Source organism: Myzus persicae, unplaced genomic scaffold (genome assembly GCF_001856785.1).
Source record: "Myzus persicae strain clone G006 unplaced genomic scaffold, MPER_G0061.0, whole genome shotgun sequence".
NCBI lineage: Eukaryota > Metazoa > Arthropoda > Insecta > Hemiptera > Aphididae > Myzus > Myzus persicae.
The window spans coordinates 567869-573722 of record NW_019101886.1 but is presented as its reverse complement, the minus strand read 5'-3'; positions in this window follow the sequence as shown (position 1 = coordinate 573722).

Here is a 5854-nt window from a genome sequence, read left to right as displayed (position 1 = left end):
GTAAACCATAATATTCGAGGAACTTAATGTTACGTTTACATATAATAACAATGAAAAAACTTTTGAGGCATTGTCCAATAAATTCCTTACAATCGATTATTATAATTTATAACTATAACAAAATAGCTCACGTAGGTATATGAGCCATTTTTTTTTCAGACATTCAATTTATCAATAGGCAATAATAATAGTTCAAGAAGAAAAAGTATTTTATTAAAAATAAGTGAACAGCACGGAACCTGTATGATTTTCTTACTACCTGTATAATCATACACAATAAAAACTGCAAAAAAATTAAATTGTAGAGCCTCAACTCAATATGTAGTCGTTAAAATTAAAGCCGTCTGTTTCTATAGAATTACACACGACCACGACACACACCTTATACTTAAAAAAAATCAAGACCAAAATAATACCCGATTGTAGGGCTATTATTTTAATATCTATAAAATTGACAATATTATCTACAGAGAAACTAACCTAACCTGCAGTTCTCCTTTATTACTCCTTAGATGATATAAAATCCCTACTATATCTGACTAGAAAATTAAAGAGATCTAAAATCTTTAAACAGTAAGTCGTAGAAATGAGAAATTAAGACACATAGATTAGAAGCTTCACAAATATTTACTTGAATAAATTATAGTATTATTATTATTATATATGAGAACTTTTATACTCTTATTTCAGTGTAAGTTATTTATGTCAAACAAAGTTCTTTAATTATCTAATGTTGTTTGTTAATGGATGTGAAATGAATCTGTAACTCTTTAAATTTAGTACCTATAGGTACCTTGTAATTTGTACAATATGATAAATTTCAACATTTATGAATGTAATTAATTCGTGAAACATAATATAACAAAAGATAAAAATAAAAATGTGTCTATAGAATTAATTTCCTTCAAAAACAAGGTTTTGTTACATTGCAGACGTCGATATAATTTGTGGAAATTGTTGTCATTTTATCGTATTATCTCAAGCGACACACCATAAACAATGTGATTTCACCCCTTTTGTCGATAGAAATGACAGTTGGACCAGAAGCACCTTGCTGTCAATCAGATTACGTAGTATCTTCCGATGGTAAACGATTAAATGAGGGTTTTTATTTCAAAAGAAACATCGATTTTTTAGCCAAGATAATGTAAGGTTGTGATACGATTATTCCACCTAAGCAACACTACTTCACTACTTTTTATTTGTTTGTTTACAACATACCTTTAGCATTCGTTGAGTCAGCCTGAGAATATTTTACACTAAACAAATTTAGATGAAAATCAGTTGTTGTTGATGAACAACTAAATAAAAAAAAAAATGTATTTCTGATATTGAGAACAAACTGTATTTATTTATTCTATTATATATAAGTATATAAGCATTTTTTCTCACCTCGAATCGACTGAACATGACACATGTCATCGTTTGCCCAGGTCCCCGTCAAACATATTATTTATGGGGGTGGATAAAGCTTTGTAGATATGTTATACCTTTTTTTAATATACATATACACCAGTGGGTACATTCGTTTTCTGATATTTAATCATTAAACATTGTTTTCTATTTATATATAATATGAACGGACGGGAACTAAGATACAAAAAAATAACTATTAGTTTAGTACAATAATAAACATTACTTCATTTCTTATTAAGTATACTTGATATTATTGTATCAGCAGATAACTGTACTACTATATGTCTACATGGGAATTCAACATCACCATATTATTAAAGTTCCATGAAAAACAAAGGTCAAGAAATGATCTTTAACAATAATTTAATAAACGTATAAAGTTGGACAAAAGAGTACACAGTAATCGTTTTATGATTGAAAAAAAAGATTCAGCGGTCTTGACACTTGACAATAAGTTTTAAAGAAATTTAAACTTTTTTAGTTAAAATAACAGATTAATTTTATTGAACAATAAACAGTACAAACTGTATTAGAACTATAAGAAGACAATTTGAAAACTTCTGTGAATACCTATAAATCCATGTTCGTCAAATTACTATTGTTCAGAGTTGTTATAAATTATAATTACATACTTATTGTAGTCACGAATCAACTTTTATTTTAAATTATATATAATATTTTCGTTTTAAAATGGACCATTCAAACAATATTTGGAAAATCATGTAAAATAAGTTTTTTTATGGCAGATGGTTTCGGTTAGTAACAATAATGTTTGGTGTTTTCACCACAGTCCAACAGTAACAATATCTAGTTCCAGATGTATTATTGAAAAAGACTTGAAATATGAAAGGTGTATTGTGTGTGGACATAAAGGCACCAAAAACCCTTTCGTTCGGTAGCATAAAAATGTTTGAAAAAAATAAGTATATATATTCTATGTACAATGTACCTACAGTATTATTCTTTTGAAAACTGAACCACTACAGAGTCGTGTTACTGGGTCCCTGTGGATTTTCATGAGTGCCCCCATTGCTCTCATATTTTTGGAAATAATAACTTCACCCAACTCTTTTCGTATTCATTCGTACATAATAATATGAACATTGTGAACAGAAATGTAGAGCAGGATGAATCCGAGATACCGATTTATTTTGTACAACATCCTAATTCCTAGGGAAATATATAACATCTAACAATGTCAATATTTTGTGATTTACCTTTAGATATGTGAATTCTAATCTGAAATACTAGTTGTTGGTTTTCGTGTGATTATTAATATATGTACATTTATAATTACACAGATTATATTTGTTATTATGTTAAAAATTAAATACATAACTGCAGTAGTGCAGCATATACAGTTGATTCAAAATTCAGTACATAAATCAGTACATATTATTTATTACCTATGCATGGCTATTCAATAACTTCTATAACGTTTTTATGCGGAATTCAGAACAATAGAATAATGAACCTGAAAGTTGTTCAGTCGATCCGATTCTCGATGGGTACTTAATAGTTAAAACACATTAACACTGCATGAGTTCGTCTTAAGCCTTAAGCTACTGTACAGTCTGTACAAGGTATAAAACAAAAAACTACAGACATTATTGAACATTGCAGTTATAAAATGCATTTGATTATACTTACCTAATGAGTGAAAGATTATAAAGTATACCCACTGTAGTTTTCTAGTTTTTTACATTCCCCATCTTTAACAATCGTTTTGTTCATTTTTATACAAATTACATGTTAGAAATTTTGGTCAGCAAGCGGAATACTAAAGTTTTTACTTCACTATTTTCTAACACTAATTCAGTATATATTTTACATTAAATAAGGATAGAACTGTATGGAAAATAAATTAATATTTTCTCCTAGTGCAGGCCCTAGTCCCGATAATACAATTTTACAATTTTACATACCTATTATATTATATATTATTTAAAGATACAAACAAACTGCAGTCTACTTCGACCAATATAAAAAAATGTTAACAAGGTTGGCTGGAATTTATGCGATCGCGCAGGGTTTTGTGCAAACAAAAAAAATCGTCATTCACAAATGAGAGAGTAGACTTTGCTACTCGAACGGCTTCGACGTGCGTATAAGCGTCTATAGTGGCACGTTCCGTACATAACTGTTGGCTGTAAGTATATTATAACCAAGTGCAGAAAACACAATAAAATTAAAAATTAAAAACTGATCGTAGGTCAGGTCTGCGTGAAACGTGCTTCGGGCTATATTTACACTCGTAAAATATCGTTCAAAATAAATATAAAATAAGCAATACACGTACAGCGTATGTTGTGCTGGTAAATCATTCTACGAGAAATGTATCAGTGTTGATTGCATTTTTGTATGTTCTCTTATCTTGATACACTCAGAAAATAACATTCGACAAAATTGCCACTTTGTAAATGTTTACAGACGCACCACTGCGTCGGATCTGAAAAGAAATATGTAGGTATACGTATACCAATATGTATAATTATTCATCTGTATTTGATTTTGGATAAAAAAAATAAATCATGTACATAATTGAATTGGGTACATAATATTATGATAATAATAGCCGATAGGTACTCGCCACTACAATAATTGTAGTTTTTACTACTTAGTTATAATGACTATATAGTATAGGTAGTAGGTACATACACCAAAATCTATAATATATATTATATTCTACATTGCAAGGAACCAGCTGTACATGTTACATTTACATACATATTTCAACAATTAAAATTAGCTTTATTTGTGATCAAATATAAAAGCTATATAAAAATAATATGATCCTTTATAGAGTTTAGTGTAGAAAACATGACGTAACCTGCCATGTTATTATCGAAAATACCTATACCTACTTGGTATAGAGTTGGTATAATTAATTTTTATATTCATGCTCAAATTTAAACTCCGGTAGAATACGGCATATACCTACTCTTAAGTCTTAATATAAGTACTAACTAAACAAGTTAGACAAATAGGTAATAAAAAAAACTATACATTTGATATTTATTTATTACATAGTTGAATAATCAAATAGAACTATGCATCATAGGTGACCATAAACATTTACCACGAACTTAAATCAGGTTAGGTTTTTATTAGTCATTTTTCATGTTAGAATATAATGTTTTATGATTTCTAATCAAATTTCAAATCTAGTAACGAATTTCATCTTAACTATCCGGTACCTATCTAATTAATGATCTTTGGTAGGTATTTAAAATAAAATTAAAATAATTAAATAACAATATAATCTGTTGAATAAATATACATTTTTAAGTTTTTTTTCGCACGAACATATTTTAAACTCACTGATTTTTAAAGGTTATATTATATTATGCAGGCCACACACCGACATGTCACTAAACTGGACAGTTGTTGTTAAGTTATATTATTATGTATCTATTTATGTTTAAAGATTTGTAAACAATATTGCGATAAGATATTTTTATTTTAAAAAAATAGCATTTATAAAACCTATATACAAACATTTAATTGGTTTAACTACCTATATCCTACCGGCTACCTATATGAAATACTCTTGTTATTTTAATTTATCCTCTCGGATACAAAGAAAAGAGTTTGGAAACTGTGATTTGAATAGAAATTATTAAAGTATGATATAATAAATAATATATTCGACTAATTTTAGTATATAAATGTAAAGTAGGTTGTAGTTAGATATATCTACGATTTATTATTGCATTAATGACTAATAAAGATTGACGGGATAGTCATTTAATTCTGTTCCAATCTAAAATTCTATAACAAAACTAAATAACAAAATAATAAAGAATAAAGATTAATATCATACTTACACGGCCTTTACACTAAATATAAGTAATTATAAGCATGTGCCCGTAACGGAACAATATAACCGATTGTTCCAGAACGTTGTTAATAATTCTATTATGCAATCATACGGAACAACATATTATAAATAAACTTTAGACTATTCGTTCCGGGACGTAAATTAATGGAATTTGTATGTAGCATTTATAATAACATTTTATTTTTGCAAAAACGTAAAATAGCTTTAAATCGTTAAATGTATAATATTATATTATGTAATTAAAAACTTAATTAGAATAATTTATCATGAGCTATATATTATTATGTGTATAGTTATAATGTAAGTATAAATTATACCTTATTATACCGTATAATTAGAGTGAAAATATATAGGAAATATAAGTAATAATAATATAATATACAGAGCTACAGAAGAAAAAAACAAATGCACGTCAAGGTGGTTATAGATGTAAACATTTCAAAGCCGTTTCTACGAGGATAGCGATGGATGAGGATTGAGGACCACTACAATTTACTAATCTTTATAGGCATACAACTAGATCTTAAATTTTGGGTTGATAATAATTAATGGGTGAATTATGATAATAATAATTATTTTATTGATCTAAAACTCGGC